This window comes from Colletes latitarsis, chromosome 10, assembly GCF_051014445.1.
Source record: "Colletes latitarsis isolate SP2378_abdomen chromosome 10, iyColLati1, whole genome shotgun sequence".
NCBI lineage: Eukaryota > Metazoa > Arthropoda > Insecta > Hymenoptera > Colletidae > Colletes > Colletes latitarsis.
The window spans coordinates 27,489,663-27,515,630 of record NC_135143.1 but is presented as its reverse complement, the minus strand read 5'-3'; the positions used below and the strand labels follow the sequence as shown (position 1 = coordinate 27,515,630).

General features: G+C 36.4%; 1 protein-coding gene and 1 long non-coding RNA gene across 2 annotated transcripts in view; one reads left to right on the top strand and one right to left on the bottom strand.

Annotated features, from left to right (window-relative positions):
- Snu (ABC-type transporter snustorr) overlaps positions 1-25,968 on the bottom strand; it is a 72,565-nt gene that overhangs the window by 13,442 nt on the left and 33,155 nt on the right. The gene's annotated exons all lie outside the window — the stretch shown is intronic.
- Positions 23,236-25,968, top strand: part of LOC143346136 (uncharacterized) — a 74,905-nt gene continuing 72,172 nt past the window's right edge. The window contains exon 1 of the long non-coding RNA XR_013080377.1: positions 23,236-23,342. This is a non-coding gene — a long non-coding RNA (uncharacterized LOC143346136). The remainder of the gene's footprint in view (positions 23,343-25,968) is intronic.

Here is a 25,968-nt window from a genome sequence, read left to right as displayed (position 1 = left end):
GCGCTCGAACGCTTCTCCGATCCTCTCTTTTTTCCTTTTCCATCTCATCAGCAGGACTCCCCAAAAGTATTATAATAAATTTCGACTCATTGTACAGCAAGGGGTGTTACAGTTTAGTCGAATTGAAACACCATACATCGGGTGACTTTTTAAATTCGTGTCGTCAGTGAGGGAGTCACGAATTCATCGATGTAAAAAGTATCGCGATCGATCGAATCCGATGATATCGATAGATTTCGATAGATCGCGACGCGGCCCTAAACTCGAAGCCTCGGATACCTCGCGATAGGTCGAATCGTGCGTTCCGTTCGACCTATGGTATCGATAGATTTCGATAGACCGCGTCCCATACTCAGAAGCCTTGGATAGCACGCGACCGAGCTCCGGGCAGTCCGGATCGTACGGTTTAGAAAGAGGGAGCCGTTACGTAAGAAAGCGGCTTTCTTTTCGCTCACGCTCGCCGGTTCATTGGGCAATCTATCGACGTACTGGTATCCGTGCGCCGTTTATATCGTCGACAGAGTCACAGAGTTGTTCCTGAGGACGCTGGGAATCGTTTCGTTACGACTTCTCCAAGGCCGTTTGCATTCTCATTTCTCTACCACAGTTTACACTTTCGCGAGTTTTTTTAAACACTCCCGGTGTATTTATTTGCACCAAAAATATTAACAATAGATTCTCGAAGAAGTACTCGTTCGTTCTCTTTATAGAAGGCTGCAATAAATTTGCAAAAATCCAGCTCGTAGAAGTAAATTTTTTATTAGAAACAACGAATCGTTTTGACCAGTTCCAGTAGTTGTAGTACGAAAGATTTACAACGCGTTGTAGTAACAGTAGCCAGGAGTCGGAACAGCTGGTCGATGAGGTAGTTCTGTTTTCTCGTGTTCGAACGGCCGCGTAATGCTCGATTGTTCTCCTATCGAACGGATTAAAGTTTTCGTAGAGGTTGTCTGGATCAGCTGTGGGATCTCGAAGCTCCTCACGTTGCGTAACGCGCGCATAGATCTCGACGAAAAGGCACAGATCGATAGGAATCGCGGACAGCAAAGGTCGGGGATCTCGGCGCCGATTGGATCGATCGACGGGAACCGAGCAGCCAGCAGCTTTCTCGGTGTTCCCGCGAATCGAACCGGCTCTCGATCAACGATTCTGTCGCGGTTAAGTAGCGGCTGCGATTGCGCGAAACGCACGAGGAAAAGCCGACACACACGGACCCTCGCGTTTCGTAACGATACGCGGCAGAACCGAGCGGATATACAACCGTCGAAGAAAGCTACGAAGACGTTTCTACCGTTTCTGCTGTCGGGAGAGTCATCCTTCCGCCGAGACAAACCTACCATCTAACATTTTATACTATAATCGAGAATGTTTCCGGATGAAACGTCCTAACCTAAACTTAAGAGCAACTAGACGCTAACGAACTTGCTCGTTTCCATAGAAGCGTATAATATTAGTATCGAATAATAGATTTTAATGGACGGTGCCCTCTTTCGCAAACTTATACGAATTAAATCGATCAGAGAAGTGTCTTTGAGACGAGTAACCGAGAAAAAGAAATTTTTATTTGTCGGCCATCTTAGCAGATGCGTCGTCGTAAGGTCGCCATATTTGAGAGGTTCACCTGATACGTTTTATTATACGAAATAACACGAATTATTACTATTATTACAAACTTATACAAGTTAAATTGATCAGAGAATTGTCTTTGAGGCGAGTAACCGAGAGGAAGAAGTTTTTATTTGTCGGCCATCTTGGCAGATGCGTCGTCGTAAGGTCGCCATATTTGAGAGGTCCACCTGATACGTTTTATTATACGAAATAACACGAATTATTACTGTTATTACAGTCTTATACAAATTAAATCGATCAGAGAATTGTCTTTGAGACGAATAACCGAGAAAAAGGCCATCTTGGAAGATGCGTCGTCGTAAGGTCGCCATTTTTGCAAGGTCCACCTGATACGTTTTATTATACGAAACAACGCGAAGTGTTTACACGAATTATTACTATTATTGACTAATACAATTTAACGAGCAATATTCTTTTTTACGAGAATTTTCTTCGAAACGAGTGACCGAGAAAACAAATAGTTTTAATTTGTCGACTATCTTGGCAGATGCGTCGTCGTAAAGTCGCCATCTATTTTTTACAAACTTATACAACTAAAACAGAGTACAAAATAATAAAATATAGTAACAGACAAGCAAATGCAAAAATATTTTCTGATCTCAAGGATGCATTATTAAGTCATCTTGCAATATTCAGGCTCGTACTATTTTTGTTGCACCAAATGTTAAATCTACCGAGAATTGTAAGTTGGTTCGCAACGTTGAAAGACTATGTAAATCGTTGATAAAGATGATAAATAATCGATCAAGGCGAGAACCCTGCTACATTTGCTGGCGACTTGTTAGATAATAAATATAACGAAGTTGCAACAGCGTTCGATAATCGCGTAAGTTTCGCTATTGACTCTTATTGTTATTCCGAGTTATTCAGCAAAAAGACCTAATTTTTTCTATCCTATAATGGACGGTGCAAGGAATCGCAAGTCAGCTATTTAGCACAATGTATGGAAACGAAGGAAAAACAACACTAGAACGTTTATCGTAATTACACATGGAAATATAAGCTATGAAATGGAACGAGGAGAATCGCTTGATTTATGAAAGGATCTGTATTTTTTTATTCGAATTAGTAAATAATAACACAAATGCCAGTAGAGTAATACCATTTAAATATTTGAGAAATAGACTTTCCACACTTCTACACAGAAATCGACAGTATATATTTCTGCGTTACATAATATACATATAAGTGAAATAAATCTTGTTTATGCATCGCTAGCTACTCTGAAAAGGGTGCATATAATATACAGGGTGTTCGACCACCCCTGGGAAAAATTTTAATGGGAGATTCTGGGGGCCAAAATAAGACGAAAATCAAGTATACCAATTTGTTGATTGAGGCTTCGTTAAAAAGTTATTAACGTTTAAAGTTTCGACCTTACTGAATTTTTTTCTCGAAAATGCGCAGGATTTCGGGGGTATGTCTATTCACCAAAAATGATTGTATTTGACTCCTCTAACTAAATATAATTTTTTTAGAACGATTTGAAAAATTTTATTTTCGCCGAATTTAGGCACCTTTTCGAATTTTTTTTACGAAAGTGGGTAGGATTTCGAGGGTATGTGTAATGACCAAAAATGATTGCAATTGACCCCCGCAACCGAAAACAATTTTTCCAGAACGATTTGAAATTTTTGAATTTAATTACGAAGCCTCCATTAACAAATTGATATTCTTGATTTTCGTCTTATTTCGGCCTCTAGAAAACCCATTAAAATTTTTCCCATGTGTGGTCGAACATCCTGTATAATATGATGTCGGTATTTTTGCATTTGCACGTCTGTTACTATACTTTTCTATTATTTTAGTATTTCATATTCTGTTTTAGCTGCGTAAATTTGGAGAAAAGGGCCCGTTGAGACGTATTAGCGATTAATAATGATTGCTCGAATTATTCTCCGCGAAGGTGGTGTTTAAGAAAATATCGCGCGTAAAGTTGGGAGGAATCTCGCGGTGCGTCGCGAAAGCAATTATCCGTCGGTAGCGAATGGTTCCGTAACGCGGATATCACAGTCGTGCGATAATCAACGACCAGGTATTCGCCGGAGATAGGACACGTGTCTCTCGCGAATCTCAAATAGAAAGGGAAATGTTTTATCGTGTAACCGTAGAAGGTACAAGTACCCGTCTCGCGTAACGTCACAGTTTCTACTTCGTGTTATATCACTAACTTATACCTGCTTTGCTCCCTGTTTTTCTCTTGATTATCTTTCTATCTTACTATCTTACTCTCGTTATTTTTTACTCGTTGTCGTCGATTTTTAGTCACCGTTTTCTATCACACAGGCTCAGACCTTTCGATGGATTCGGATTCTCAATTTTTATTAACCCCTCGCGTTACGATTTAGTTTCAAAGAAACGTGCTTAATCGGACTGTTTAATTGGTCACAGGATAGTTTGTACAACTTTCATGGGCAAACGTAGCTCAATTTTTGTGAAATTTCCCAATTTATTCCAAAATTAGGACTGTTTAATTGGTCACAGGATAGTTTGTACAACTTTCATGGGCAAACGTAGTTCAATTTTTGTGAAATTTCCCAATTTATTCCAGAATTAGGACTGTTTAATTAGTCACAGGATAGTTTGTACAACTTTCATGGGCAAACGTAGTTCAATTTTTGTGAAATTTCCCAATTTATTCCAAAATTAGGACTGTTTAATTGGTCACAGGATAGTTTGTACAACTTTCATAAGCAAACGTAGCTCAATTTTTGTGAAATTTCCCAATTTATTCCAAAATTAGGACTGTTTAATTGGTCACAGGATAGTTTGTACAACTTTCATGAGCAAACGTAGTTCAATTTTTGTGAAATTTCCCAATTTATTCCAGAATTAGGACTGTTTAATTAGTCACAGGATAGTTTGTACAACTTTCATGGGCAAACGTAGCTCAATTTTTGTGAAATTTCCCAGTTTATTCCAAAATTAGGACTGTTTAATTGGTCACAGGATAGTTTGTACAACTTTCATGAGCAAACGTAGTTCAATTTTTGTGAAATTTCCCAATTTATTCCAGAAATAGGACTGTTTAATCGGTCACAGGATAGTTTGTACAATTTTTATCAAATTTCCCAATCTGTTCCCAAATATGGTATCGAAATATTTTTAATATTTTGTCGAGTGGATCTTGTTGAAGTTGACTTTGCTTTGACAATTCGCGTGGATGAGACTCGCTATTTTTTTTTCTTTTTCATTATTCATTCATCTATTAACGAGAAGAAAAACCATTTAGTACAAAAGATGTAATATACAAGAAACAACAAATAATTAATTTAGAATGCATTGCAAAGATAATTTTAATTTTAGACTTCCTGATTATTAGAAGATTAATCATTCTATTAATACAATTTCGAGATCCAAATGACCTCTGAACGCTTTACCTAGAAATCTACTACAATTTTCACAGAAAAAGTTAAGGAGATGCGTTAAATCGCGACTTTGCAGACTATCGTTAGTCCGTTAACAAGAAAATTGTAAGAGATTTATTCGTGGTTGATCGGTGATAGGCAGAATTCGATAGTGAGTCGCGTAAGTAGATAATGGTAGCAATAGTCAGACCGAGCCAGCCCGAACTAATTTACGGTTAGATTACTTAATCTCTCGTCGCGTCACGGGATATTCTCCCCATCTTCGAATAAATATAATGAACTCTAACAAGCGTGACCGACGAATCGCGTACGAATTGCACGCTGTCGGGATTTCGTGAAAACGATCAACTCGTACCGCTGAAACTTTCTACGATACCAGCTTAACCGTGTTAACACAAGTGCAACTAGCATAAAATAAGAAACACGGAGAAAATTTACTTTATCTGTGATTGTGTAGCGGGTTATATCGCGACAACGTGGACGAATATTTATTTATTTATTTGGGGGACTACATCAGTCATCGATCGTCGATATATGGATTACGTACAATTTAATTTTTAATCGGGAAGGACGTTGAAACTGTATTTACTATTGGAAAACGCTAGATTCGTAGGTTTGAAAAGTTGATCGGCGCCATGACAGTTTCGAGATCGTCGATATGGATTATGTACAGTTTAATTATTAATCGGGAATAAGAATCTTTTCTCAAGAATCGGGAAGAATGTTGAAACTGAATTTGTGATTGGAAAACGCTAGATTCGTAAGTTCGAAATGTTGATCGTCGCCATGACAGTTTCGAGATCGTCGATATGGATTATGTACAATTTAATTATTAATCCAGAATAAGAATCTTTTCTCAAGAATCGAAAAGGACGTTGAAACTGAATTTACGATCAGAAAACGGTAGATTCGTAGGTTCGAAAAGTTAATCGTCGCCATGACAGTTTCAAGATCGTCGATATGAATTACGTACAATTTAATTATTAATCCAGAATAAGAATCTTTTCTCAAGAATCGAGAAGGACGTTGAAACTGAATTTACGATCAGAAAACGGTAGATTCGTAGGTTCGAAAAGTTAATCGTCGCCATGACAGTTTCGAGATCGTCGATATGAATTACGTACAATTTAATTATTAATCCAGAATAAGAATCTTTTCTCAAGAATCGAGAAGGACGTTGAAACTGAATTTACGATCAGAAAACGGTAGATTCGTAGGTTAGAAAAGTTGATCGTCGCCATGACAGTTTCAAGATCGTCGATGTGAATTACGTACAATGTAATTATTAATCGGGAATAAGGATCTTTTCTCAAGAATCTGGAAGGACGTTGAAACTGAATTTACGATCAGAAAACGGTAGATTCGTATGTTTGAGAAGTTAATAGTCGCTATGAGAGTTTCGAGATCGTCGATCGGCGCACGTAATAATGCTTAGTATTCGAAAATCGACCCCAGAGATGTTCCAGTACCTGGCGGATTGCGCAACCTGGCATTCCAGGGGACGACGTACGCCGAGGACGCGTGTAGAAAGACCAGAGAGCCACGCGAGCCTGACTTTTTCTGGGCCATGGTCGGTCAACACTCAAATTCTCCATTCTGCGTCCCTCCATTTTCCCAATCGATCTTTTCTCGGAACACAGTTCACTTTTCATAACATATGAATATTTTATAGCCTCGAAACAATCATTGGAAATAATATTTAATACTTCCCTACCGCAACCTGACATTTCGAGTCTTGAACATTCGTGTTGCATAAATATTGCGGCTTTTAATTATAATAAATGTGCTTATATAGAATCCAGTATAAATTAAATGGTTCAGCGAGTCTCAGTGCATAGTTCACTTTGCTTTTAAATTTATTAAGCTATTATCTATTGCAAACGAATCCTATAAATATTTGATTTTGCAATGCGTTGTTTCGCCAGTTTCACAGTCGTTCACGCGATTAAACTTTTATATTAACAACTCGTTAAAGATAAGCTGTTGATCGAAAGAGTACAACAAGGATTCCTCGGGTATCTCAGGTGTCTAAATTAAATTTATTGTATCCGTATTACCCCGATTGTTTCAGTTAATTAATTTTTATACTCTCGCAAGGACATTTAGATTCTCGTGTTTCTTCCTGGTATCCATAGATCCACTCGATCTTCTATTCTTTTTGGGGCACCATTGCATCGTTCAAAAACCGAGTATCTAAACTTTTCCAACATTTTGTTCCTCGCTTTGATTATCGCGTTCTACTTTGTATATATTGCTTCAAAATGAAAACATCATAAAAATGTAACTATTAATACGTTCACTGCCAGATCAAACCCGTATAACATTCTATAAAAGTAAAATTTTTATGTCAGACCATTGTAAGTTACATAGCCAAAAAATTTGTTTCGGTACTTATTTTCATAACCTTGTTAAAATTCACAAATTCTATTTCCCTCACACTCTTAACTTGAGAATTAATTTTCCTAGCATCATAATGGTAAATCCTCTCACCCATTTGTGGGCGACATGGCAGTCAAAGCTTTAAGGTAGCTAACTCGATTTTTCTGGAAAATGGTCGCCACTTTCAAAATAAACAGCTCATAGATTGTAAAAGAAATAATTTGCGCGACGACTGTAAAAAGCAATGGTTACGTGAATCGTTCGAAAGGTTAAGTGAAACAATCGAAACGATTTGAATCGAGTTAATGGCGGGTCAGACGCGTTAAATACCGGTTCGTTCGGTTTTCTTTGGAGCGTGATGGAAAGAAAACGGAGCGTGTTGCACTTAAGCACCGTGACCGAATCGTTGAAAGCAGCGGTTTGCACGGACATCGCTGACGGCTGTGTTTTCGCGCTCATCGAACGATCTGAAACGGCGTCCTTTCAATTAAATCGCTCGAACCTTTAAATCCCGGAACAACGGAACCTATCTTGCGGTCGATTTTTACGTTCGTTTCTTGCCGATCGATGGCGTCGCGTTCCCAAACCACCGTGAAATAGAGATCTCTTCTTGTCCACGATTCAATGGAACTTCTTGCACGGTTCTCGAATCGCGATTTCATTTACGATTTCTTCCGTTGTACGTTTTTCCCCCCCTTTTTCGCTCGATAATTCCTCGATGGTCGCCGAGATATGTAAAATCAGTTCTTTGCGAGTTTCTTTTACGAATCGACGTGACGCGCGTCTCGCGATATCGAGGGACCGATTATTTATGATAAATACTTTTTTTTTTCACGCGCAACGCGAGCTGCTTTTTATCGAGTCACGATCGACGGATCGATCGCAGAAGAGGATCGCCGTAAGCTATCGAAGAGACCATCTCGCGACACGACGATCATCCGTAAACATACGCGACGTCGCGTTTCGATTACGCGCGATGACTATCGATCAGTCCTCCCGGCGATTTTGATCGACGTTCGATCACGAGCGTCCCATTTACATCGACCTTGAACAGACTATTGCGAACTTTACCCCCTTTTTGGCCACGGCTTGCCCACTTGGGCACACGTTTCTTAACGATGCAACGCGTTAAATAATCGAACTACCGATAATTATGGTACACTCGTACCAAAGAAATTAAAAAATACAGGATGTTTGGCCACCCCTGGGAAAAATTTTAATGGGGGATTCCAGAGGCCAAAATAAGACGAAAATCAAGAATACTAATTTGTTGACTGAGACTTCGTTAAAGAGTTATTAACGTTTAAAGTTCCGACAGTTCTGAATTTTTTTCTCGAAAATGCGCAGGATTTCGAGGGTATGTCTATTCACCAAATATGATTGTAATTGACCCCCGCAACCAAATATAATTTTTGCAGAATAATTTGGAATTTTTTAATTTTGTCGACAAATTTCACACCTTCTCGAATTTTTTTCTCGAAACTGCGTAGGATTTCGGGGGTATGTATAATGACCAAAAATGATTGTAATTGCCCACTGTAACTAAATATAATTTTTTTAGTATGATTTGAAATTTTTTAATTTCGCCTAAAAATTTCAGTACCTACTCGAATTTTTTTCTCGAAAGTGGGTAGGATTTCGAGGGTATGTCTAATGACCAAAAATGATTGTAATTGACCCCCGCAACCAAATATAATTTTTGCAGAATAATTTGGAATTTTTTAATTTTGTCGAAAAATTTCACACCTTCTCGAATTTTTTTCTCGAAACTGCGTAGGATTTCGGGGGTATGTATAATGACCAAAAATGATTGTAATTGCCCACTGTAACTAAATATAATTTTTTTAGTATGATTTGAAATTTTTTAATTTCGCCTAAAAATTTCAGTACCTACTCGAATTTTTTTCTCGAAAGTGGGTAGGATTTCGAGGGTATGTCTAATGACCAAAAATACTTATAATTGACCCCTGCAACCAAAAATAATTTTTCCAAAACGATTTGAAATTTTTGAATTTAATTGTTAATAACTTTTTAAGGAAGCCTCCATCAACAAATTGGTATTCTTGATTTTCGTCTTATTTTGGCTTCTAGAATCTCTCGTTAAAATTTTTCCCACGGGTTGGCCGAACACTCTGTATAGATTCTCGAGGAAATGATAATTTTCAAAAGTCGAGTGTGTTCTGTATAATTTTTATTAGAAATTACCGATCGTTATCACCAGTTCGGTGCTTTTAGCGTTCTATAATCTGTCGTAACTTTAGACTGTTGTTTCGTGAAATTTCGTAATCGAGTCGAAAATGTTATTAAAGCTGTAGCAACTATGCAATTAAATTAGTTCTTGCGAAACGCACTGTCCAATTGTGGAATAGTGTAATTAAAAATATGTGGCAAATATTGTCGAATGGAAATTGCAGAGTAATATCTTTAGCACGTAACAACGAAAGTTAGAACGTTGGAGTGAATTATAGAATAAATTAGATAATCTGCATCATGTCGAAGGGGGTGGGAGTTGCGTCAGTTTCTGATCGAACCTTAACCTTGGCTTGATTTCGATTCACCGCGTGCAAACGACCAGAGCATGGATTCAAAACGTGACTTACATTATAACTGAAAACGTCGGACCAAGCAGCTCGAGCTCGTTGGTTTCGACCTTCGTCTTTTCGCAACCGTCCTATTCCCTCCTCGTGATATCCATATTTTCTATTATACAATATTTCCGTGTCACGACGAATTTTAAAGTTATTGGTAAACACCGCTTCCATTCGCTAACCACGATAAATTTAAACTTTGTTTTTTTACATTTTCTGTTCGCGTTATTTACCTAATTCCGTATAAAATTGTAACCTATCCCCAGACCTAACCACGATAAATTTAAACTTTGTTTTTTACATTTTCTGTTCGCGTTATTTACCTAATTCCGTATAAAATTGTAACCTAAGCCAGACCTAACCACGATAAATTTAAACTTTGTTTTTTACATTTTCTGTTCGCGTTATTTACCTAATTCCGTATAAAATTGTAACCTATCCCCAGACCTAACCACGATAAATTTAAACTTTGTTTTTTACATTTTCTGTTCGCGTTATTTACCTAATTCCGTATAAAATTGTAACCTAAGCCAGACCTAACCACGATAAATTTAAACTTTGTTTTTTACATTTTCTGTTCGCGTTATTTACCTAATTCCGTATAAAATTGTAACCTATCCCCAGACCTAACCACGATAAATTTAAACTTTGTTTTTTACATTTTCTGTTCGCGTTATTTACCTAATTCCGTATAAAATTGTAACCTATCCCCAGACCTAACCACGATAAATTTAAACTTTGTTTTTTACATTTTCTGTTCGCGTTATTTACCTAATTCCGTATAAAATTGTAACCTAACCCAGACCTAACCACGATAAATTTAAACTTTGTTTTTTTTACATTTTCTGCTGGCGTTATTTACTCAATTCCGTATAAAATTGTAACCTTATTCGTATTCGACTGTTTTTAACACAAATGGCACGTATATTAAATAAATACAAATTCGAGACGAGTAGTCTCTGATTTCGTTGCAGAGATGTATTTATTTTTTACCAAGTTTCGAAATAGCTTTTTATTAGACCGGTTAATAGCGAGACACGATTATAGTAAACTTGTCTACTAGTTTTTTACCAACTTTTAAAATAGCGTTTTATTAGACCGGTTATATCCAAGGAGTCTTACAAATGGCGGAGGTGCGTGTATATTATTATTTTAGTATTTTATACTCTGTTTTAGCTCTGTAAGTTTGTAAAAAGGGCCATCGACCGTTAAAATCTATTATTTAAATAATAATATCTAACTTGCCTTATATTTAGTAATAAAACTATCGACAATTATGGTGTATTTATTCGTACGAAAAAAATTAAAAATTAGTCTCTTATAGGAAACTGCAATTTGCAAAAATTCAGTCGGTAAAAGTAAATTTTTTGCAATTTTTATTAGAAGTTACTAATCATTTTGATCGCTTATTTTAGCGTTAAATTTTTTTCGACAGAAAAATTTATCCAATTTTGGAGCTGTTCTTTAGAAGAATCATTAGGAATTTGTTAAAATGAATTAAATTCTTTTCGACAGAAAAATTTACCCAGTTTTGGAAAGAAGTTTCATTAGGAATTTGCCAAAATGAATTAAATTTCTTTCCATAGAAAAATTTATCCAGTTTTGGAGCTATTCTTTAGAAGTTTCGATGAGAATTTGCCAAAATGAATTAAATTCCTTTCAACAAGAAAATTTACCCAATTTTGTAGCTACTCTTTAAAAAGAAATTTCATGAAGAATTTGCCAAAATGAATTAAATTTCTTTGTAAATAAAAATTTGCCCAGTTCTGGAGCTATTCTTTAAAAAGAAATTTCATTAAACATTTCCCAAAATGGGTCAAGCCCAGAAAAGCGTTAAACGTCGCTTGAAGATGATCTTTTCCTGCAGTTATACAACAGTATTTTCCAGTCAACCTTCCGTGTACGACCCGTTCGCCGAGAAAACATGTTTTTGTCCAAGTTTTTCTCGCCACCGGTGATCAAAGTGCAACGACGACGATCTCTTTCAGAAGGAAAAAAGTCCTCTCGCTCGTCATGAACAAAAACCGTGATGTTATACCACGCGTCGCGAGTCTCCGACTTCCTCGAGATGTACTTCGACCCTGACCACCGTCCACGCGTGACCTTCGACCGGATGAAAAGCAAGAAAACCAGAATCGACGCACCGCTTGCGTCATCGCGAAACGCCTTCGAACGAAAGTTTCGTTCACAGAAACAGAAATTACAAAGCCTAAAACTTGTAAATTAGTCAAATTTTCGTATCTTTCGTCTAGTAAAAGGATCGAGAATTCTTAAGTTCCTTCTCTTTCGAATAAAGCATTTCAGTAGTCGGTCGAGTCTTGGACAAAGATCTGTAATAAAAGGAGTTATTTGTGGAAATAACAGAAACAGAAACAGAAATTACAAAGCCTAAAACTTGTAAATTAGTCAAAATATTCGTATCTTTCATCGAGCTAAAGGATCGAGAGTTCTTAAGTTCCTTCTCCTTCGAATAAAGCGTTTCAATAGTCGGTCGAGTCTTGGACAAAGATCTGTAATAAAAGGAGTTATTTGTGGAAATAACAGAAACAGAAACAGAAATTACAAAGCCTAAAACTTGTAAATTAGTCAAAATTTTCGTATCTTTCGTCTAGCAAAAGGATCGAGAATTCTTAAGTTCCTTCTCTTTCGAATAAAGCGTTTCAGTAGTCGGTCGAGTCTTGGACAAAGATCTGTAATAAAAGGAGTTATTTGTGGAAATAACAGAAACAGAAACAGAAATTACAAAGCCTAAAACTTGTAAATTAGTCAAAATTTTCGTATCTTTCGTCTAGCAAAAGGATCGAGAATTCTTAAGTTCCTTCTCCTTCGAATAAAGCGTTTCAATAGTCGGTCGAGTCTTGGACAAAGATCTGTAATAAAAGGAGTTATTTGTGGGGATAACAGAAACAGAAACAGAAATTACAAAGCCTAAAACTTGTAAATTAGTCAAAATTTTCGTATCTTTCGTCGAGCTAAAGGATCGAGAATTCTTAAGTTCCTTCTCCTTCGAATAAAGCGTTTCAATAGTCGGTCGAGTCTTGGACAAAGATCTGTAATACAAGGAGTTATTTGTGGGGATAACAGAAACAGAAACAGAAATTACAAAGCCTAAAACTTGTAAATTAGTCAAAATATTCGTATCTTTCGTCGAGCTAAAGGATCGAGAGTTCTTAAGTTCCTTCTCCTTCGAATAAAGCGTTTCAATAGTCGGTCGAGTTTTGGACAAAGATCTGTAATAAAAGGAGTTATTTGTGGAAATAACAGAAACAGAAACAGAAATTACAAAGCCTAAAACTTGTAAATTAGTCAAATTTTCGTATCTTTCGTCTAGTAAAAGGATCGAGAATTCTTAAGTTCCTTCTCTTTCGAATAAAGCATTTCAGTAGTCGGTCGAGTCTTGGACAAAGATCTGTAATAAAAGGAGTTATTTGTGGAAATAACAGAAACAGAAACAGAAATTACAAAGCCTAAAACTTGTAAATTAGTCAAAATATTCGTATCTTTCATCGAGCTAAAGGATCGAGAGTTCTTAAGTTCCTTCTCCTTCGAATAAAGCGTTTCAATAGTCGGTCGAGTCTTGGACAAAGATCTGTAATACAAGGAGTTATTTGTGGGGATAACAGAAACAGAAACAGAAATTACAAAGCCTAAAACTTGTAAATTAGTCAAATTTTCGTATCTTTCGTCTAGTAAAAGGATCGAGAGTTCTTAAGTTCCTTCTCTTTCGAATAAAGCGTTTCAATAGTCGGTCGCGTCTTGGACAAAGATCTGTAATACAAGGAGTTATTTGTGGGGATAACAGAAACAGAAACAGAAATTACAAAGCCTAAAACTTGTAAATTAGTCAAAATATTCGTATCTTTCGTCTAGCAAAAGGATCGAGAATTCTTAAGTTCCTTCTCTTTCGAATAAAGCGTTTCAGTAGTCGGTCGAGTCTTGGACAAAGATCTGTAATAAAAGGAGTTATTTGTGGGGATAACAGATTATTTATATTAGTTGGTAATTCGATGGGTATGCTGAGTTGGCAAAAATGTTGGTTACAAGTGCTCGCACGTGTTTGCAAGATGTCTTCGAGATGGAGATTTGCAATGTTAATGCGACATTACGTTCATTTGTCTCCCGAGTCGTCTAATTGTTCGAGCGAATTTGAATAATATCGTAATTGTTTGTCCAAGAACACGGTTTCGCTTGACAGTCTATGCGTATCGAACGGCCATTAGCGCTTTTGCTTCGGCGTTTGAGCAGGAAATCGTTTAAATATTCTATCGCAAAACATTGTCTGTAGTACGTTTTTTTACTACCAGAGTTGATTTATCGAGACAAACCGAGCATAACATTGGAATTTTCGATTTTCTATTTTCATTTCCAAGAGTCCAGTACAACGGCCAACTATCGTAGATCATTAGAAAATTCAACGAAAACTACAACACTGCCGTTTAATAAGCGACTTCGTGTTTCTTTAACACGTGCGTCACAGCTAGAACGATTTTTGGACGTTTATGGGTACGGTTGTACTTTAGAACGTGACGATAATCGACGAGCCTCGATCGTTTTATGGATCGTGAATCAGACTCGTGCCTCGCGAGAAGTCGAGTATAATAATAACGTCGCAGATATCCGATCGATTATTTATAATTGACATTTTACCGATCCGCGAGGCACGCAGCTAGCATTAACGATGCGATACCCGCAACGAGATTGCTTTAGAAACGATATCAGGTGCAAGATATAGTATATAGTATCAAAAGAATTGGTTTCTTCGCGTTGGGACTCCATTTTCGAAATATTTTCAATGTTTCATACGCGTATAGTAAAAGAATTATTTAATTGCATCTACTACTGTTTTCTGCATACAAAATTTAAGGGTTTCTTGTCTTAATATTCATGTAGTACACACATAATAAATAAAATACATTTTTGCATTTAAAAATAAAAGAAAAAAATGTAACTTGGCGACCCACATCTATAAAGCAAATTAAAGCAATTCTTTTACTATACAGGGTGTTCGTCTATTCCAGAGGCCAAAATAAGACGAAAATAAAGAATACTAATTTGTTGACTGAGACTTCGTTAAAGAGTTATTAACGTTTAAAGTTCCGACCTTTCTGAATTTTTTTCTCGAAAATGCGCAGGATTTCGGGGATATGTCTATTCACAAAAAATGATTGTATTTGACCCTCCTAGCTAAGTGTAATTTTTTTAGAACGATTTGAAAAATTCTATTTTCGCCGAAAAATTTAGGCACCTTTTCGATTTTTTTTCTAGAAAGTGGGTAGGATTTCGAGGGTGTGTATAATGACCAAAAATAATTGTATTTGACCCCACCAGCTAAATGTAATTTTTTTAGAACGATTTGAAAAGTTCTATTTTCGCCGAAAAATTTAGGCACCTTTTCGAATTTTTTTCTAGCAAATGGATAGGATTTCGAGGGTATGTATAATGACCAAAAATAATTGTATTTGACCCCTCTAGCTAAATGTAATTTTTTTAGAACGATTTGAAAAATTCTATTTTCGCCGAAAAATTTAGGCACCTTTTCGAATTTTTTTCTAGAAAGTGGATAGGATTTCGAGGGTATGTATAATGACCAAAAATAATTGTATTTGACCCCTCTAGCTAAATGTAATTTTTTTAGAACGATTTGAAAAATTCTATTTTCGCCGAAAAATTTAGGCACCTTTTCGAATTTTTTTCTAGAAAGTGGGTAGGATTTCGAGGGTATGTATAATGACCAAAAATAATTGTATTTGACCCCTCTAGCTAAATGTAATTTTTTTAGAACGATTTGAAAAATTCTATTTTCGCCGAAAAATTTAGGCACCTTTTCGATTTTTTTTCTAGAAAGTGGGTAGGATTTCGAGGTTATGTATAATGACCAAAAATAATTGTATTTGACCCCTCTAGCTAAATATAATTTTTTTAGAACTATTTGAAAAATTCTATTTTCGCCGAAAAATTTAGGCACGTTTTCGAATTTTTTTCTAGAAAGTGGGTAGGATTTCGAGGGTATGTATAATGACCAAAAATAGTTGTATTTGACCCCTCTAGCTAAATGTAATTTTTTTAGAACGATTTGAAAAATTCTATTTTCGCCGAAATATTTAGGCACCTTTTCGATTTTTTTTCTAGAAAGTGGTTAGGATTTCGAGGTTATGTATAATGACCAAAAATAATTGTATTTGACCCCTCTAGCTAAATGTAATTTTTTTAGAACGATTTGAAAAATTCTATTTTCGCCGAAAAATTTAGGCACCTTTCCGAATTTTTTTCTAGAAAGTGGGTAGGATTTCGAGGTTATGTATAATGACCAAAAATAATTGTATTTGACCCCTCTAGCTAAATGTAATTTTTTTAGAACGATTTGAAAAATTCTATTTTCGCCGAAATATTTAGGCACCTTTTCGAATTTTTTTCTAGAAAGTGGATAGGATTTCGATGGTATGTCTATTCTCCAAAAATGATTGTAATTGACCCCCGCAACCGAAAATAATTTTTCCAGAACGATTTGAAAATTTTAAATTTAATTGTTAATAACTTTTTAACGAAGCCTCGATCAACAAATTGATATTCTTGATTTTCGTCATATTTTGGCCTCTAGAATCCCCCATTAAAATGTTTCCCAAGGTTGGCCGAACACCCTATACGTGTATCAAAGTTTAAATAAAAATATCTGGAAACCAATCAGGGTTTCTCGATATCATAACTCCCATCGTGAACAGGAGTCAATGATCGAACTTTGTCATCGTGTCAGCGTGTTTGGTGAATGGTAAGAGCATCAAAGGGATAGTTGTCAGGCGTAAGTACGGAATGGTTCGGCGACCTCTCGATTACGCGACGTCGTAGCCGCGGACGTGACGCGAGACGCGAAAAAACCGTCGGTCTTGTCATCGAGAAAATCAAGAGAAAGCATTCCGCGGCTCCGGGGCAAGTAAAAGTTAATAATGTTGCAGGTATCGGAACGGCGAGTCGTTTTTCGTGCTCGGTTCACGGTGGAAAAAAATGGTACCCAGGCGTGGAGGCGTCGAGGACCGATCGCGATGATCGATCTCGCCTCGATTATTAATCGTGGGAAAAAGTGTAACATCGATTGTCGGTAACATAACAGGGCGACTGCGTAATCGTTTCGCGATGACGTTTCGACTTGCCTGTCCGGCGATCGGCCTGACACACTTATTAAAACCGCTAGATTAAGCATTTCTTTTCGCGGCCTCGCGGTCCACAGCTGATCGTGACTGGCCACTCTCGTTAAGGAAAGTCGACTCGACGCGGATTTACGCTTTTACCGATCGTTTCTGTTGCGCATAATGCGCCAGCTTTCCTTGGAACTCGACTCTTTTCCCCATCGATGCCCCGGCCTCCCTTTTGTTTCCATTATTTATTCATTTTGAGGCAGTGTTTTCCAGAGAGGAGCACACGATTGAAAAATTCTTTCCTTTAACCCCTTAACGTCCATGCTCGAGTCTGACTGCTTTGAAAAACGATATTTGTTTAATCTAATAGTTTAAGGGATGACAATATTTGTTTTCTTTCAAATTATACGTTGGATACAATATTGCAAGTAACAAAGACATTTTTAGAAACAAATCCAATGAAGAAAACTGATCGTTCTTGGCTAACCGAAAAATATGAGCGTTTAGGGGTTAACACGTTGACTGCCAGTCTACAACCGTAAAATTGTTTACGAGATCAAAACTTTGATTTTAGACAATTGTAAATTATATAACTTAAAACTTGTAGTGGTAATTACTTTCGTAACTTCTCTAAAATTTTATGAAGCTTATTCAAATTTATTTTCTTTAACATTTCGACTTGAGAATTAATTATTTTAGTTCCACTGTTAAAACTTCTGTCATTCATATATGGGTGACGTGGCAGTCAAAGTGTTAAGGAGGTATTGCTGTCTAGACTCTCAATTTCACGGCCCTTTTTGTACTGAGACTTTGCAGATATGTTTATTTATCTTATAAACATGTACAATATTTTTTTCATGGAAAAATATTAAAAATCGTGGGAATTGTAACTTCTTATTTAATGGCTATTATGGAAAAGGTGCTCCAATGGCTTCCAGGATTCCAGATAATTTGAAACAGGGGATTAAAGTATTTTCATAAGGAAGGTTGTAGTTATAGCAGGCACTAGGGAAAAGTAAAAATCCTGATAAATAAAGAAATGGCGACGCTTCAAGTTTCGAATTTCTATTTGTTAATCGTTCGTTTGTCTTTAGCGTATCCAAAAAAAATAGTAAAACTCAATATTTTTTTAAATCTCTAGTTCCAGTTATAAAGGCGTGTCTGCTGAATATTCTCTCCAAATTTGAAGTCAATCGGTTTGCTAGATCTTGAAATATCGTGTAAGCCAGTTTAAATGCGTTTTTTTAAACAATAAACTATAACTCTCGCAATTTTTAATATTTTTTGATGAAAAAATTACTGTACATACCTATAAGATAAATAAATATATCTGCAAAATATCACTGCAAAACAACCTACTTGTCGTTGAAAAAAAAAATCACAAAAAAAGGCCGAAGAAATGACAGCCTAGACAGCAATACTCCCCTAATGCAGCGATCATCGATGGAAAATTAATTTTTTGGTAGTTTTGAAACCAGGAAAGTTCCATTAGTAAAACGTGATAATCAAAATAAGATTACGAATTTTAGTGTGAAGCAAGTGAACAACGTGAATGTTGAAAACGCTTAAATATACAGTTTCTGAATGATGCAATAGTGCTTGTAAAAAGATCCAAGATTAGACAAAGACGATACAGTGAATTTGGCGCTCCCAAATCTGAATTATATTTACGAGAATGGAAGAGGGGTTCATTTTTTAAATGACGAGGGAAATGAGTAATTTCGACGATCATTAAAAATTTTAGCTTAACGGGTTATCGTTAGGATTGAAAAATTCTTTCCTTTAATGCAGCGATCATCGAGGGAAGATTAATTTTTTGGTAATTTTGAAATGAAGTCCCATTAATAGAACGTGATAATCAAAATAAGATTACGAATTTTAGTGTGAAGCAAGTGAACAACGTAAATGTTGAAAACGCTTAAATATACAGTTTCTAAATGATAGTGCTTGTAAAAAGATCCAAGATTAGACAAAGACGATACAGTGAATTTGTCGCTCCCAAATCTGAATTATATTTACGAGAATGGGAGAAGTGTTCATTTTTTAAATGCCAAGAAAAACGAGTCATTACAAATTTCAGCTTAATGAACAGAATAGAATAAATCGTAGCCAGAAAAGGAGAAAATTAGAAAAAATTAATAAGTAATGATTAAACGAATTTAAGATATTTAACAAATATGACAGGGGGAGAGCTGGCGTAAGTTACCTTTATGTGGCGAGAGTCGACGAGTATTTTAACATTTTTTAACAAGAGTTAACACCGTTCCGCAAAATGTCTGCGCGAAACTTATTGGGTCACGCTTTTCTGATGAAACTTTCCTCGAGAAGGAGATCCGATCTAATTCTCGACAGACGTCGGATCGATAAGCAGAAAAAGTAAGCCAAGAGAAAGAGAGATTATGGATTTCAGTGTACAAGAAGGTCTATCGAATTAGACGATAAGGTTTCGCAGCGAGCCTAACTTAGCTTATTAGGCCGATTACGCTGCTCTTTGCGTTTCTAAGGCTTGTAATACTATTAAATAATATATTTTAACGATCACTGCCCTGTTTCGCAAATTTATACAGCTAAAATATAACACTAAATACTAAAATGATAGAAAAATAGAGAAACAGACGTGTAAATAGAAAAATAACATACATTACACATTCACTACTAGTAAAAATTTGTCTTTTGTAATCTGTTTCTCAACAAATTTATTTCAGCTATATGTGTAATTGTATAATGCAGAAATGCGATTCACAGGATCTCACATACTCTATTTTGATTTCTATGAAGGAATGTGAAAACTCTATTTCTCAAATGTTTAATTGGCCAACAATGGTAGACAATGTATTCTATTATTTACTAATTCGAATAAAAAACATGGTGATATGACCTCTATACGGGTCTTAGACAATGAACCTGTTAACATAATTATAATTATCAAATCTCATCAAACCTTGCAATTTGTATACAAAAAATCTTGAAAATTTAAACAAACAATAAACCAAATTAGTATAAAGCAAACGAATAGCGATAATATTTCGAAATTCTTAAAAGAAATTACAAATTCAAGAGTTTTCAACACAGAATCTACAATTGACAGCATTATTCTTGTACGATTTGCCTGGTAATCGACGCGTCGTTGAAATTCCCGGAGACTTCGACGCCCGCAAGCGCGAGAACAGTACTGTTCGATCGATCCCTAGAGAGACACGAGCGCAAGAAACTTAAAACTACCGGAAGCGGTCAAAATAATTCGTAATTTCTAATAAAAATTGTAATATACACGATTGAATTTTGCTCACAACTGTTCTAGCGTTAAAGACACGTTTGTTTGTTCGTGTCCCGCTTGCTTTCGCAGAGATTAAAGATTCATTACAGACAAAATGCAAATGCATCGTTCAAAGATCAGTTTCAAGGTACTCGAACGATCGATCCGTACGACGATATTAAATTCAACGATATTAATGTAACGGTGTCACCTTGTTGGCAATTACGATCAAGTTCGTAGAAGCCAACAGGGATGTCATTGTCACTCTCCTGCCACGATTATCCCAATTTCTACGTCAATTCTGCGGTGCATACTTTGATACAAAAATACAAAAATTCCTTTACGCTTAACTCTTCGACGCTATGAACCTGATCGCGTGTCGAGCGTTGAAAAAAAACAGTTTGCAAAATTCGATCGCAGAAATATTTAAATACGACGGTTTTTCGTGCGAAATTTCGTCATGACTTTTCCCCCCGTCGTTCGATCGACGCGTTCGTTTCGTCCTTGTCCGCGTGTCTTCGATCGTGACTGGTCGTTGGATAATTAATTTCTTGATTCGTTGATTTTTTCGTGTCTCCGGGGTTACGCAATTTGCCGATTCGTCGTAAAGTTGCGCGATTACGTAACGTCGCGTAATTTTGATCGCTCGCGCGCCAGGCCCACGGATTACGTTTACGATAACACGAAATTACACAACGATCGCGGGACCAGCTGAAAATCCTACACGCGTGTGTGTGCGTGTGTTCGATGGGGAGAAACGTGCGCCGAAAAGCAACGAGCCCGGCCTTCCAATTGCCGTTTCGGTTCGGTATTTTCAACGGACTGTCATTGACTTTTACCATCGCGAGCCCCGGTCGCGTACAACGCGTTTTACTTTCTACGACCGTTACGGATCCCGACTAATCGTTACATCGATCGCGCCAAGTTCCCCGCGTAATCTGCCACCTGAACTCGGATCGATCAAAAACCGAAGCGACTTTCCTTTCTCGACGCGGCGCCAAATTCGAATTCCAATTCGATGGAATTCCACTAAATTAAACACGGTTCAACGTTCGTTTGTGATAAATTTCATTTAAGAAATATAGGGTGTTCGGCCACCCCTGGGAAAAATTTTAATGGGAGATTCAGGAAGACAAAATAAGACGAAAATCGAGAATACCAATTTCTTGATGGAGGCTTCGTTAAAAAGTTATTAAAAAATTAAATTTAAAAATTTCAAATCGTTCTACAAAAATTATTTTTAGCTAGGGGTGTCAAATACTATCATTTTTGGTGAGTAGACATACCCCCGAAATCCTATCCATTTTCTAGAAAAAAATTCGAAAATGGGTGAAATTTTTAGACGAAATTAAAGAATTTCAAATCATACTAAAAAAATTATATTTAGTTACAGTGGGCAATTACAATCATTTTTGGTCGATAGACATATCCGCGAAATCCTACCCCCTTTCGAGAAAAAAATTCGAGTAGGTACCGAAATTTTTAGGCGAAATTAAAAAATTTCAAATCATACTAAAAAAATTATATTTAGTTACAGTGGGCAATTACAATCATTTTTGGTCATTGCACATACCATCGAAATCTTATCCACTTTCGAGAAAAAAATTCGAGTAGGTACCGAAATTTTTAGGCGAAATTAAAAAATTTCAAATCATACTAAAAAAATTATATTTAGTTACAGTGGGCAATTACAATCATTTTTGGTCATTGCACATACCATCGAAATCTTATTCACTTTCGAGAAAAAAATTCGAGTAGGTACCGAAATTTTTAGGCGAAATTAAAAAATTTCAAATCATACTAAAAAAATTATATTTAGTTACAGTGAGCAATTACAATCATTTTTGGTCATTATACATACCCCCGAAATCCTACGCATTTTCGAGAAAAAAATTGTTTACCGAAAATATAATTTCTGGCCAGAAATATTTGCCCGAATTTTCATGCGAATCTTTAAAACGTCATAACTTCTGAACGGATTGGACGATTTTAATGTTTAAAAAAGCAAACGACGCGCATTTTAGTGTAGAATATGTATAAATCACAAAAATATTCGAAAAGTTGGTCCTTGACCCCGCAAAATGAGAAAAACCCCATAAAAATGGTCCAATTTTCAAACAGCCATAACTCCTACGATAGTGAATATATTTGAATGAAACTTTTTTCTGAAGTAGAGCTCATGGGTATCTATAAAAAAGTATTAGACAACATTTCCGTACAACGTCAAACATATTTATTAAAAATGAAAAACGAATTTTTAAGAAAAATCGCAGGTATTCTTGATTTTCGTCTTATTTTGACTTCTAGAATCTCCCATTAAAATTTTTCCCAGGGGTGATCGAACACCCTCTATACAAATCAAATTTCAATTATAATTATTTACACGTTTCTACGAAAAAAGGAATATTTCATTATTTTTAGATGTCACATCAAACAATTGCATTTGTACCAAAGAAACTAACAGATACTCGAAGAAACGTATAATGCAATGAAAATAAGTGTTTATACACTCTCGGAATTTTTATTAGAAATTACTAATAATTTTGACCCGCTTCTGGTCCAAAAACTAATAAAAAGGATCAATCTCTCCGTGTTTAGAAACAAAAATTACTGAATAATTTTGTAAGAACAGTCCAGAGATACTAGGTCCACTAATAGCTGAAAAACAAGGTTCACTGGTCGTCGTTTGTTAAAAGTTTTATTAGAAATTACGAGTGAGTAATTCTCGACCAGTTTGGCGGTGTTCTAGCGTTAAATCTGTCAGGACGATTATGGAAAGCGTGAAAAATCGAGCAACGTCGCGTCGAACGGATCGAAAAGAAAGGCTGGTGACGAAGTGGTTTTACTCTCGAGCGAGGAAGAATCTCACGAGATGCTGGACAATAATTTAACAGCGGCCGCCGCCACGCGATCGCTCGCTCGCATTTTCCTTTGTGCAGCCACGAGAAAGTATATTTCTCCCCGGGTCTTTCACATCGTGTGCCGATCTAACGTCGTGTTCGCGATTTCTTGGCGAGACCGAAACGATAATTAACCTTCCCAGATTTTATCCGGCCCGTAACGGGATCCACGTTCTCGCACCCTTGGCGGATCGCGCGGGGGATTTACGAGATCGCGTGCGCGCTAACCGGCAACTCCCGGTGAAAAGAAGAGGAACTAATTGCGAGAACACCTATTACAATTGTTTCCCTCTTTATCGAACCGTATTGTACTCTCTGGAGAGAGTGGAATATGAATTTATGAAGGAAATGGAATCTTATTCCTCTAGAACATTAGTCTCTAGAATGTTATTCTTTCGACCTTTTTTGTGATTTTTTTTCTAGTGGTAGGTAGACTGTATTGTACCGAGATTTCACAGACATATTCATTCATCTTACAAGCATGTACAGTATTTTTTTCACGGAAAAATATTAAAAATTGTGGGAGTTGTAACTTCGCGTTTAAATGCGTTTTTTTTTAACTGGCCTCCATGATGTTTGAAGATCCAGCGGACCGATCGACTTGAAATTTGGAGAGAATGTTCAGCAAACACGCCTGAATGGCTGGAACTAGAGATTTCTAAAAATATTGACTTTTACTATTGCTTTTTAACATGCTAAAGACTGAAGGAAGGTTGAAAAACAGAAATTGGAAACTCGAAGTGCCGCCATTCCTTCTTTATCGAGATTTTTACTGCTCCCTAGTTCCTGCTATAACTACACCCTTTCTAATGAAGATACTTTAACCCCCTCTGTTTCTGATTAGCGTTGGAATCGCGAGAAGTTGTAACTTCCACACTTTTAATAATTTTTAATGAAAATATACTGTACGTGCTCATAAGATGAATAAATACATGTACAAAGTCTCAGTACTAAACAGTCTACCTACCATTCAAAAAAAATCACGCCTGTTACATTCACGTGTGACTTTAGGAAACACTATAGATCGAATTTACGTCATCTTTGGGGCACAAACTTCCTTTCCTGTGACGAATCTATAGGTGAAACTAAGATAATAGCGTTATCTTTACTAGTCGCTTAGGTTTAGACGATCTGTTTACGTTCGTCAGATTCTCTTTAAACGGTTCTTCTTGGCGAAGATATGCCTTTTCTCGCGAAACGATAACGTGGATCTCGATCGTGGACGATCCTTTTGCTCGTGGAAAATGGTTGGCCGGAAAACGCGTATGTGGAACGCGTTCGATTTCACCGTTCGCGTTCCAGGATTGTCAAAATGCTGCAAATCTCCACGCGCGGAGCTTTCTATTCTGCTCGTCGGCGGAAACAGCCGAGTCACGATGAACGCGGATTAAATTCATCTTTTTCGTACGACTACCGTGCCGCCGACGTGTCTATCGAAATTAATTAAACGACGCGATCCGACGCGCCTCGATCGCTCGGTCGCCATTATGTTTGCTCGGCTTCCGCTACTTTTCTTTTATTTGCAATTAGAAAATAAAACCACCGACCAGGAATTTCTCTCCAAGGTCCTCTCGATTGCCTAACTTTTACCGTGCATAGAAATATGGCCGTCCCATATGTTCGTTTTCTACTGAAACTTGCGAAGCAATATTTTAAACATACATTGGAATTTCATGAAAAATAGTAAACTTGTTTGATTTTTAATTATTTTTTATTATTTCTTCGATCTTTTTACGAGCTCTATCGCAACAATTGTGTATTTAAACTTTTGTAACATTTTGTTCCTCACGTTGTTTACCTAATTCGTATTAAAATTACCTTCGTTATTTTGATTATCGTGTTCCTACTATTTGTCGAGTTTCATACTACAACTTGAAGGAATATTTTAAATATGGGATGGAATTTTATGAAAAACAGTAAACTTTTTCTCGTTTGACCCTCCCCTTTCCTTTGAGCAATTTTATTGTGGGTAAAAAACTAGTTTCATTTCTTATTAAAACATAGCTCGACGATTTTTATTCAAAATATTGAACACTGAAGATCGTTGTATTTTATTTCTTACAAGGTTGAGTTTTATTATAGGATAACAAAAATATTGATGTAATTAGGCTCAAGCACGATCAAGAAAATTTCGATCAGTAAATCAGAGTGAATTCCAAACTTCGAGCTTTGACACAATATCTATTTATTTCAAATTTCTATAAATCCTTGGTGTTAGTATCTTTAAAATTTAAGAAATCCCCTGGTCTGACAAATTTTCTTTCCTGTCTATTAAATTACAAATTTTATCCTCGTCAATTTTAGAATATCGAACGACACGAACTTATGGAACCATCTAACAAATTTTCTGGCGGATTTTTAATTTACTTAACTTGCACATTCCTTTAATAATAATCGGTTATACAGGGTGTTTTCGGCCACCCCTGGGAAAAATTTTACTGAGAGATTCTAGAGACCAAAATAAGACGAAAATCAAGAATACGAATTTGTTGATGGAGGCTTCGTTAAAAAGTTATTAACATTTAAAATTCCGACCTTACTGAATTTTTTTCTAGAAACTGGGTAGGATTTCGGGGGTAGGTCTATTCACCAAAAATTATTGTAATTGACCCCCGCAACCGAACATAATTTTTTCAGAACGATTTGAAAAATTTTTTTTTCGTCGAAAAATTCAGGCACCTTCTTGAATTTTTTTCTCGAAAGTGGGTAGGATTTCGA